Raw genomic sequence first — 13,154 nt, 5'->3', positions numbered from 1 at the left:
GGATTTAGACAATCCGCATGCTAGCCCGACTCAAACGGTAGTCGGTAAAGGCGCATCAAACCCGTTGATGGCTGAGGATTTGCCAAAAATCCTGTAAGTATTATGACCGTTGGGTTCACAATCAACAGAGAAACATAATGATAAAAAGAGGAGTGCGCTAAAGAAAAGACTTTATTTCATTAATAAAATCAGACCAAGTGGAGATACAAGAAGACGTCTCAAATCAGATCAAACAAACTGAAGGAAACAATTTTAGCCTTAACAGCGGCAAGTTTCTCTGCGTGTACTCGGCTCTGATGGACTCTTCGTTGGCGGCTAAAGTCTTCACCGCAACTTCCTCTGTCTCGACCAGCTGCTGCTTCAAGGACTTCAGCTCATCAGATAAAGCAGTGTGTGTCTGCTGATCCTGCAGCTTTGTCATCTGGAGAATACTCAAAGTCTCCTCCTTCTTACGGAGTTCTCGTCGGAGCTGTTCTATCTGGGTCTCACAAGAAGCGATGGAAGAATCAAGCTCGTCAAGTGAAGATGATTTAGTAGCAAGGTTAGCCTCAACTCGATCTATTCGGCCCCGCTGCACCTGAATCTCGAGCTCAGCAACCATCTGAGTACTGCGCCATGTCTGTAAGCGAGCATCCAACTCGGCAGCAACGAATGAAGAGGCACCTGCATCCCGGAGCTCACGTAACATCTGAAGCTCGTGCTCCAAGCAATCAAGGTCATCAATTATAGCCTTCGCTAGATCCGGATATCCTGCATCCCTTATTGAATTTATTCTGGGATCAAGGAAAGAGGGAAAGTCCGTCGTGGAGGAGTTTGCCAAGCATAACATTCATAAAGGAGAAGAAAGAGCGGACTTCTACACAAATGACGATCTTCTCAGGGTCATTGTCCGATAACAACTCCTTCACGAGGACATGAAGCCGAGAGGAAAGCCCTACACAAAAAGGAGAAATCCGTCAAAAAGCCTTAATAAGGAAATAAATGACATTTTCAGCGGCTTAATTTATACCTCCTTCCCCTTGAGTCGCTGGGGGTAGCGGAGACGTGACGGCCGTGGGTGTGTCAACTGGTGGAGTTGGTCTCACAGCCAGCTCAGCAGGATCAGCCTCGACAAAAGCTCCTATTAAACACAGAACAGAATGTCCAGATGCATTACATTATAGCTGCATTAGTCAAAAATTTAGCTAGTCCTATAATTAACTCGAGAAGAGGCACGTACTTTCAAAAGAACCATTCTCGGGATCCTGAGGGAGTACGGGTTCGGGAAACATATCCTCGGGCAGCGGGCCATCGATCTGAGGAGAGTCATACATGAAGTGGAACATAGAAGTGTCTGCAGGCAAACCTGCCTCGTCGAAATCGTCAATCGAAAAATCTGACACAAGGAAATGTAAGTATGAAAGAAGAACGAAGAGAATATGACCAATGGAAATAAGTTACCTCTCGTAGATGTATCTGGATTCACTGAATCAGTTCCTACATTGGTAGCCTCCCTAAAGTCGGCGGCTTCTGCAGGTTTTTCTACCTGGTAAGGTGAGTCAGGCTCACCAGAAGATACAAACTCATGAGGAGCAGGATCGAAACTCATCTCCCCTTCCTCGCGCTCTCCTGCATGGAATGGGAAAGCATGAGCCTAAAAATCTAAACGATCAAGAGAATGATCTATAGAGTAGATGTTACCTCTGTCGCTAGCAGGATCATCACCAGCCAAGTCCATCTCAGATGCTCGTGAATCTGCAGGCGGCTTATGGGCTAATCTCTTCCGCCTATCAGCACGGACAGTAGTCGAAGGTCTTGCCCGGGCAAAAGGACAGAATTCCTCTTCACTGTTTGTCGTTGTCCCTGAAATATCAGATAGTGATCAGGACTGGCAATTCGGAAATGCAGAAAGAAAAGATGGGTGACTAACCTCGCTCGAAATCTGCCTCGTAGTCTTCAGGATCTCCGCCTGAAGCCTCTCCAGCAGAACTAAAGGCCCTATGACCTTCTGCATCAAGTCGGCGGGTCTTGCCCCGCGCCCTCTGTGACCGAGCACCGTCCCGGATCACATGAGAATCAATCTGAGAGGCTTCTTCGGCCACCAACTCTTCAATAGGCTTCACAGGGACAGTCTTATTAGCTGCTAACAACCACCTGCAGCTCAAGAAAGTGAGGTTCAACTGTCGCTCAGCACCCGGGAGACTGAACCTAGCACCAGTGCAGCCTGTCACGGTCCACAACCATGCACGAAGACCGTCCACCAAACCTCCATGAGCCCGAAGCTGCTGGCGCGGATTCCCGACATAAAGCTGGTCATAACCGAACTGGCGGGCGAATCGGCAAGGTAGATACGGTGATTCCCCACCCGGAAAGTCAGGTAGCCCGGCCTGATGTTCACTAGCCAATTAAAGCAGCCGATATCTAAATAAGTACGATACTCCCTCGGCTTCTCCTCATCAATCAAACATTTGCCATACCGGCTGGAGAACTGCGGAAAACAAGTAGGGAATGCCCAACACTTGTGGAACTGTAGCTGCCTCCTGATATCAGAGAATCCTCCCCCTTCCCACTCGCCATTCTCAAACAGCTGTAGTAAGGGAACAGATTGGTCCATGGCATGCGGTACCGACATCATGTCAGAACGATGAAGGACGAACCAAGCCATCAAATAAATATACGGAAGCTCCACCTTAGTGGTAGGAATCTGAGTCGGCGATACTTCCAGTGGCAGAGCGTCACCAGACTGATACGAGACCACGCATTTCTTTAACCAGATTGCGAGGTAACCGGCAAGAAGGGTCATCGGACGAATCGGCGCAGTCGCATGCCATAAAAATGATCTGAACTTGGTCCCTGCAGGAAATCCGCTCTCAGGATTGCTATTGGTATAGGAGCGAGCGTCAACCTTCTTCAGCAAATCATTGACCCCTGAAGGAGTAAGCGGTGCCAGTTCACAAATAGTTTCGCCAGAATTGCTCTCCAAATTCCTGAACAAATAAGATGCGAACTGCTTCAGGCTCACATTTGATTTGGTCCTCTTCGCTAAGGGCTTAGACTGCGCCAAAGCAATGTGATAGTGACAAGTGAGGTCCCATAAGGTCTCGTAACGGTTGGGCATTTGATCCTTCAGCTGACTCAATTCATGGTTGGAGGGAAAATACTCCTGATATAACATCTGACCCATGGGCAAGCCAGAAATCTTATGCATCTCATGGAGAGCCAAGCCCAACTCTCCGTGCCTAGTCAGAAAGGTATTCGAATCCGGATTATAAAGCTCGCATAAGGCAAAGAAGTGCTTTAAACTAACGGGTAAACCATGCATGGTGGCGCGAATGGCTGCATAAAGACCGCAAGCGTGCAACTCCTCGCTCCATCGGCTCAAGACGTACTTCGTCATACGAGCCCACCAAAACTTGTCCAAAGAATGGACCCAACCATAGAATCTGTGGCGCGGCGCAGGCATCTCCCGTCCTAAGTTAGCGAGGCGATTCCTCAAAGTGGAAGCGGACGCAAGGAACTCGTTACGGGGCGGTGCATCTAGCCCCAGTACTCCAGGACGCAGTCCAACAATGTGATTCCTGCTCGAACCAGGAACTGCCTGATGAGTAATGTAGCCGCAGTGAACGCTCTCATGCTCCTCTGTCAAACGCCACGACATCGCCCGTTTCACAGCCTGACGCCTGAGCTCAGTCAAAGAACGATGTCGAGGAATCTTCGGCAGATACAGGAAACTACTGCCAGTCTTATGAAGCCACTGCTCGGCTTCAATAAACACTGCATCAGGGTCTCTGACAAAATCGCCAAACAAGAAATCAGTCTTCCTAAGAGACTGAACGGAACTAGCATCCTTCACGAGGGGCGCATCTGTAATCAGCTGACGAAGGGCTTGATGTCCACCTTCCTTCACCACTTGGGCAACCTCTGTCGACGTGCCCGGAACAAACTGGGAAGCAGGTGGAATCGACAAAAAAATCATCAGACGTCGAATAATATTCGTCACGACGTCCATTCACCGCATGCGATGAAAAGGCTCCGGAAGGATACTCCACTGAAAACAAGCAATTAAGTGTTTGTTAATTTCAGGTATAAAGGAAATTGAACTCATCTTACAAATCGGTAAGATAGAGTCATTACCTTATAAAGGGTGAGACGATTTGGCCACATTGTGCATTTATAAGATAGGGCATATCGATAATATATCCCTGCCTTGTAAAACACAATGCAGCGTTAAAACGCCCCCTTTATTTTAAGATATGGTTTTGACCAAGCAAAACCTATCTTTAAAGCATCGATCCTCACCAAGGAGAATCAAGGCTCTTCCCGATTGCCTCACCAAGGAGAACAACGTGGGGTAAAAGGATCAATTTGCAAATTTTCAGAAAAAAGAGGGGATCAATTTGCAAATTTTCAGAAAAAAGAGGGTTAATTTGTAAAATTTCTATCTTTAAAGCGTCGATCCTTACCAAGGAGAATCAAGGCTCTTCCCGCTTGCCTCACCAAGGAGAACAACGTGGGGTAAAAGGACCAATTTGCAAATTTTCAGAAAAAAGAGGGCTAATTTGTAAAATTTCGAATATGCAAAAAATAGCTCACCAGCATATGAAGGAAGCACGCCGTCAGCCGATGCAGCAGGGGAACGACCTCTCGAGACTCGCGACATAATGACCTACAAAATAAATCAAGAGGTCAGATCTAGAAAAAATCCTCTTTTTATTGCAATTCTACCCCCTGAAAGATAAGCTCGAGGCGCCAAATCATAATCCTAACCCTCGCATGCAATCCCACAAGTTCATAAATTAAATTAAGCATAAAAAATGCTAAAATTATGGAAGATATACCTGAGGGAAAGCTCGAAGATCCAATAAAAATTAGATCTTGAAAAGTGCTCGAACCACGCGCTCGAGGGGCCTGAGAGAAATTCTAAAAATGGAAGTTTCGAAGGATTTCTCAGTCAAAGATCCAAAGGAATGCTAGATCTAAGACGGATATCAAGTTTTGAGAGAGAACGGATGCTCGAGGGAAGAGAAATTCAAAAAAGGGGGAGAGAGAGGTGGCCGGCCCTAGGTGAGGGAAAAGAAAAGAAAAAAGACCCCTTTTGTAGGGTGAACCGGCCTTGAACCAAACCGGCCTTGAACCGGACCGGACCGGGTTCTAAATTGAAGCTGAACCGATCGTCGAAACGACTTCAAATCGATCGACGGTTCAGTCCATCATTCATTCACTCCTCTCCCATACGTTCGGAAGAGTTGGAGGATTTTTTGAGCCTAATTACTGCCTTTTTTGGGTCATTATCAGACCGGTTCAGTTCATTTGGGTACAGAAAGTACTCCAATAAGGTATATGAGTATAAACTGTTCCCTAATTTTGGTTGAGAAGTTTCTGGATAGTATTTTTCTAAAAATATTCTTAAGGATAACTCAACAACACTACGCCGGACAACGCGTTGCAGATAAAGACTCGACGCCAACAATCAATGGTCAGCTAAAGATTAGAAAGTCAGGAATCGACTTCAAGTTTAAAATTCCGACAACGGTCAGACAATAAATGCAGCACCGGAACTCTTACAGACATTCGACAAAGCACCGAATAGCCTGGAAGATTGAAGGAATCAAGAACGGAAGTCATTCCAAAGTCCCATTACGCCGACTGAAGGTTGGGACAATCATATCCAAAGTATTCCAGACTCTTCTATAAAAGAACGAGGCTGAAATACCTTGGAGGGGGTATCTATAGGCGTATAAAATTGCTTATAGGTCCCTTAGTACAGCTCGGCACAAACCGACGAACCAACGAGGCGACGAATCGCACGCAAGCAACGGAATAAATCCACTCGCGTTCGGAATCAAGCCAAGTGTTGAAGAGTCAACGAGTGATCCAACCAAAGACAAACTCGGACGAATCACGATCGAATCAAGATCAGTTTCGGACTCGAACTCAGAAGCAGATTTACTGCCAAATCAGAAGCGGATTTACTGCCAAATCAGATCAACAAAATCAGAATCTAAGTCAACCGAATCACGGACAGAACCGAGAAACGGATACAGCGCAAAACGACGGAAAACAGCAAACCCAGAGGGGCTCGGCCAAAACCGAGCCGCCTCAAGGTGGCTCGGCCAAAGCCGAGCCACCCTGAGGTGGCTCGGTGGCCGAGCCACCTTGAGGTGGCCGGCAGAGCGAGCCACCTCAGGTGGCCGGCCTGCCACTGTGCCCAAGGCACAGTGAGGGTAGCCTAATAATAGGCCCCCTTTTGTTCATTTTCAAAGCTTGGACTTTGAGAGCGAAACTCTGCCGGATGAAGCATCGAGCTTAGAGTTTTGAAACTTGAAGACTTGCGACATACCAGATCTGATCCTCGCGCGAGCATCCACATCACAAAAAATACCAAGCAGGAGTTCGAGAGAGCGGAAGAACAGTCTGAAGATCTACCGAGGCATCACCACTCCCGATCTAAGCTTTGTCTGTAGATCCGAGATCGAGCGATTATTTCCTAGTTAACTAATCCCTCCGGCTATTATTCCTTCGTGGAATAATACCGTCAAATCGTGTTAGATCCGACCAGATCTAGATCACGCGGTGGTCCACGGATTAACCCCGGCGTTGGCAAAGAACCCACAAAAGCGAGTGACCGCAAAACAGGAGCTCGCGATTTGTTCACAAGGAGTTGTAATTTTTTATTTTATTTTTCTTTGATTTCGTTGTAACCGGATCTAAAAAAGACCGGATCTTTTGTAACCACAAAAAGTTGTTATTTTGAGATCACAATGACATCAATGAAGAAAACGATTTTCCCCGCGAACAGTCCTTACTCATTCTAAGAATTCCTATCGGACTCTATACATGATTTCTAGGAAATTCTATCCTAGCTCCACGGCTCGACACAGGAATGATCCTAGGATGCTGGAACTAGAGCTCTGATACCAACTGTGACGCCCCTAGGTTCATACAATGCTACAGTCCGACGTGAAACCAGGAATGTTAAACCTGCCATGAACCACACCGTGCTATAACATGTTTCACCATCATAATTACTATCTTTCTAGTGGAGTCAACAACAGGTGTAGGTACAAAAACAAGTAAAAGATAATACAAGAGATATATGATCAAATAATAGAGATAAAATAATATTTCATCATCCAACATACAAAAATATAAAGTGAATCTCTGAAATAACTAGTCTGGAGATCTCAACAAGTCTCAAATATAGAAATCTGATAAAAGGAAATAAGGCACACAGTCTTTACAACTTCTAGAACATAACTCTCAAATGTCTAAATAAAATGCCAATGTCTACAGTGGAGCTTCATAAATAACATAAAACTACAAATAAAAGATGGACGCTAATAAGTATCGCCATCAACCTGCGACTCTCCGTACACCTGGCTTGTTACCTAAAATGGGAGGGGACAACGAGCGTCAAAGCGCTAGCGAGCAACATCACAACCAGCCCCAAGGGAGAGGGCTTGTTGCTTATAGAAAATACAGTTAATACATATATACATAAAATCATTGATCCTAGCATTAAGAGGATTTTAGTATTTAGGAAATCACAACACGAGCATAAGTACGTCGAGCGAAATAATCTAAATAAGGAAACCCTCATGTATATACCTTGTATCTCAAATTGTAAATCCCTAAATACCAAACCCAAGATCTAATACAGCAACAATAATATAAAGAAGTCTAACCCATCTCAGAACTCAAATACCATGTCATGTCAAAACCCATATAAGTGTCATGTCCAGCCTATGTAAGTGCAAGTGTCATACTCAAGGTTTAAACAGGTATCCAACACATGGACTAAGACTAGGTGTAGTGGATGCCTAACACATGGGCTGCATATATAAATTATCCAACACATGGACTGAATAATGAATGTCAAACACATGGACTGAAAATAATGAATGTCCAACACATGGAGTGAATATGATGAATGTCCAACACATGGACTACACATAATAATTGCCCAACACATGGACTGAATGAAATGTGTAGAATATCGATGAGATATATGAAAAGGATGCATATACACTAATTTCAAGCGTGTCTCGGTATGCAAAACTAAACTCATGTCCGCAAGCCATCTCACATATGAAGATACATAATAAATAATAATTTCTAACGCCAAATATTCGAGGTGACTCCTCGTTCACATTAAAGCACACAACAAAAGTAAACATGCACAAACTGTGCCGGCGATCAACTAAAACAGGCAGAAACCCTTCACATGTTACTGTCTGGTTTGAAACAAATCTAGAAGTAACATCATTATTTTTCCAAGCATAATATTACTGATATCAACATATATGAAACAACATAAAATGAAAATATTAGCATGTAAATATATCGTCAAAACCCTAAACATTTATATACACATGCTTAAACGTTTTAAAAGCAAAAACTTATGATTTAATTCATGATTAATAAATTTCAGATCTGAAATTTGTCAAGGTTACTGTTATAATCAATTAGAAAATTATGATAATGTATTCTCACTTCATAAGTTATAAATATCTATCTTTTGTACACTAAAAATATGTTTTTGGCTCAATAAATCCGAATAAAACTTAAAAAAACGTGAAAAATAAAAGGGTACAGAGTTGGATGAGATGTTACTCGCCTTAGATGCTGAAAAACTCTAACCACGTGAAAGAGAATCAATCTCATTCGTTGCACTGCATAAAACCCGCTAAAAAATCCTCCGAAATCCCTCAAAATCGCCAAAGAAAAGAACTAGGGTTTGAGAGAGGGGAAAAGGGGAAGCTAGGGTTTGGAACATAGGAGAAAAGCGGTGTTTTTCATGTTTAAACATGTGTATATATGAAAGCAAAGCCGAAAAACTACAGCCTAAAACCCAAAACCTGAATTTGGAAAACACAGTCTGACTAGAAACATACTCTTCGGTATATTGGTTATAACATTCGTATCCGACCTCGGAATGAGGTGATTAAATATTTGTTGGAAATATGCTAAAGAAATCTACAACTTTGGTCTTTTAAGTTTTCCTATATTCACAACGTATTAGTGTGTAAAATACATAAACTCTCCACTGGTCATAAATTTCCAGATTTATACATCGAGCATGATTTGTGCATTTGCTCTTATATATATACATATATACATTGAATTGATCTCAAATCAATTTCTAGCATGCTAAAACATCATAATATGTTATTTATAAATATATAACATGTTTATTATTATTTATCATAGAATATTCAATTTTTTTGTGGTTTTACATTCTTCCCCCCTTAAAAGAATTTCGTCCTCAAAATTCAGAAATCATACTTAACTGAAAGATAGTATTAGAAAGCATGTCGAGGGTGAAATCCAACCCGCACATACACCTCTCATAATATTAAACTCTTGATAAGCATATAGGGATATTTATACTTAACAATCCAGAATGACTATATTCCCACTCAACCCTAAATCAAATGGAACTAGTACGTCGGGCGAAAAATCCAAACAAGGAACCACTCATATATATATCATATGTTCCAAAAGATTAAGAATTAAGCAGAAATATCCTCATTCTAGCGTTAAATCTAAATATAACCATACAAATAATTACACACATAAATCAATCCACTTCCTCAATAGGTGCAGGTAGTCACGCTGCATAACATCTTCGCGCTCCGGAGAATCATCCTCGATGTCTACACTTAACCATCTAAAATATAAATATCCCCCACTTAACCCTTGTTAAGTATAAACATCACCATACATGTAATCTATAAGTCATATATAAGTCATACAAAAATTTAATTTATCTGTTCAAATATGTGTGGGTAGTCGCGACACATGTCCTCTTCACGCTCCCAAGAAATCTCCTCAACGCCTCTTCGATTCCACTGAACTTTCACCAAAGGAATTACCTTGTTTCTAAGTCTCTTATCCTCTCTGGCAAGCATACTAACTGGAATCTCAATAGTAGTTAAATCATCCTGAATCTCAATCTCTGGTGCAACCAACACTCGTTGTTGCTCATCATCAAGGTATCAAAACTGGCGCTGTATTCAACTTAGTCTTCAAGGTATCAAAGGCCTCCTGGCACTCCATGCTCCAAATAAACTGTACACCCTTCTTCGTAAGACGTGTAAGCGGTGTCAAAATCTTTGAGAAGTTCTGGATGAACTTCCTATAATAGCTGGCTAAACCTAAAAAGCTACGAATCTCTATCACCGTCGAGAAGTTCTGGATGAACTTCCTATAATAGCTGGCTAAACCTAAAAAGCTACGAATCTCTATCACCGTCTTCAGCGGTTCCCAATCAAGAACTGCTGTAACCTTAACCGGATCTACTGCTATGCCCTCTCTACTGATGACGTGGCTGAGAAATCCGACTTCTAAAAGCCAAAATTCGCACTTGCTGAACTTGGCATATAACTGATGCTCTCGTAGGATCTGCAAAGCTAACCGTAGATGCTGCTCATGATCTGTCTCCGATCTCGAATAAATAAGGATGTCGTCAATAAAAACAATCACAAACTGGTCCAAGAAGGGACGAAAAACCCAGTTCATCAAATCCATGAATACCACAGGTGCATTGGTTAACCCAAATGGCATAACCATGAACTCGAAAGATCCATATCGAGTCAGAAAAGCGATCTTAGGAATATCCATCTCCCGAACCAGCAACTGATGATAACTCGAACAAAGATCAATCTTCGAGAAATACTGCTCTCCCTATAACTGGTTGAACAAGTCCTCAATCCTAGGTAATGGGTACCTATTCCGGATAGTGACATTGTTCAACTCTCTATAATCAATACACAAGCGCATATTGCCGTCCTTCTTCTTCACGAAGAGAACCGGCGTTCCCCATGGAGACTAACTCTGATGAATAAAACCCTAAGCTAATAACTCGTCCAACTGGGTTTGAAGCTCCTTCATCTCAGCTGGTGCCATGCGATAGGGTGCACGGGATATCGAGGCTATGCCCGGCTATAACTTAATACAAAACTCAACCTCTCTCATAGTAGGTAACCCAGGTATGTCCTAAAAGACATCCTGATACTCTGAGACAACTCTAGTCTCCAATAAATCAATACTCTGATCCCGTCGTATCACCTCCTCAATGTATGCTAGAAATGACTCCGCAAAATGGTTACCCTGAGAGGTGGCTACAATCATCTCGGACCCATCGGACGTTCGCAAATTGACTGTCTTCACAAAACAGTCAATACTAATGTAGTAGGAAGATAACCAATCCATACTAAGGATAACATCGAACTCGGACATATGCAACACTATCAAATCGACAACGAACTCTGACTCGTCTAAACTGACGGTACACCTCCTACAAACGCTCTCCAGAAGTGATATCTCACCTAAAGGGGTGGAAACTGATAAAGGGGTGTCTAAAGGCTGAGCTATGAGCTGTAGTCTAGTCATAAAAACATACGAAATGAAGGAATGCGAAGCTCCCGAATCGAAGAGAATACGGGCGAGAAAGGAATTTATAAGGAATGTACCCTCCACTACGGCTCTGCTAGCTCCATGATCACGCAGAACTACCGCATACACTCTACCTATGGCTGGTGACTGCTATGTTACTGGCGATAGAATTTATGGGACTATCTATCCCTTATGAATTTCTTAGATAGCGCGAATCTGACCTGCTGGTCCCTCTATCATCGGAATGGCAGGTGGTGCCTCGATCTTCTGCTACTGGTCGTAACCGTGGCCCTGCGACTGTTGACCCTGACCACTGATCTGCTGGTGGTGATGAAAATCCTTACCCCATTGCTGGGTTCCTCCCTGTCTTGCAAAAGGTTTATTGTCCTTGCTCTGGTCTCCAAACAATCCTGCTTCAAAAATTAACACTTAGTACTTCTTCCTGCTCCAATCGTCTTAGGTCTATCTGCTTTTCGAAATAGTAGATGAAATCCTTCTATGAAATTGACATTCGCTGCTCCGGCATAACTAAAATCGGTGCTATCCTCCGGCGTCATCCTTTAAGTTGAATATAACTAATCTCCGCCTATGTACTAAGTCAACATTAAGTAATTCTAAAGTATTTCCCACATATTTTCTCCATTTATAGGTTGTAACTAAATCCGATGTGCCCTAAAATTTTTGTGCTCCCAACTTCTAATATCTTCTTCAATCTTACCGAGCCAAACTTCCTGCTCTGTGACTCTATTAATAGCAAGATGTGGCGATGGTGAGACCTTCGACATTACCTCTTCAATAAGTACGGTTGGTACAACTGGTGGTGGAACTTCAGAGAGTAAAATCTTGCATGTTACTCACTCCTCGAGTGCTGCTAGTCTCTGTTTCTGTAATTGGTGTTACCAAGTCGATCAGATTACTGTGGAGCCTGCTGCGGCTCGAGCTCTACATGCCCAGCTCTCCGGGTACAAGTTTTACCTCGACCACGTCCTCGTTCTAATGTTTAAAACACTAAGAGGAGAGCTTATTGGACACAGTAAGTGAGATCCTATTCATAAATAACATAACATATACCAATAGGAAAAATCGTATCACTTATCATTCGTGCATTTACTTTTCAATCAAAGTAAGGTAGTTGTCACAAAAAAAAATTGTAAATTTTTGAATATACATATATAACGTCCTTACTCATTCTAAAAATTCCTATCGGACTCTATACATGATTCCTAGGAAACTCTATCCTAGCCCCACGACTCGACACAGGAATGATCCTAGGATGCTAGAACTAGAGCTTTGATATCAACTGTGACGTCCCTAGGTTCACACAAGGCTGCAGTCCTAAGTGAAACCAGGAATGTCAAACCTGCCATGCACCACACCGTGCTATAACATGTTTCACCATCCTAATTACTATCTCTCTAGTAGAATCAACAATAGGTGTAGGTACAAAAGCAAGTAAAAGATAATACAAGAGATATATAATAAAATAATAGAGATAAAATGATATTTCATCATCCAATATACAAAAATATAAAGTGAATCTCTGAAATAACTAGTCTGGAGATCTCAACAAGTCTCAAATACAGAATGTCTGATAAAAGAAAATAAGGCACATAGTCTTTACAACTTCTAGAACATAACTCTCAAATGTCTAAACAAAATGTCTACAGTGGAGCTCAATAAAATAAAACTACAAATGAAAGATGGACGCTAATAAGTATCGCCATCAACCTGCGACTCTTCGTGTACCTGGCTCGTTACCTGAAATGGGAGGGGACAAC

The sequence above is a fragment of the Asparagus officinalis genome, chromosome 6 (assembly GCF_001876935.1).
Source record: "Asparagus officinalis chromosome 6, Aspof.V1, whole genome shotgun sequence".
Classification (NCBI taxonomy): domain Eukaryota; kingdom Viridiplantae; phylum Streptophyta; class Magnoliopsida; order Asparagales; family Asparagaceae; genus Asparagus; species Asparagus officinalis.
The sequence above is the reverse complement of the archived record's forward strand: the minus strand, read 5'-3'. Positions refer to the sequence as shown.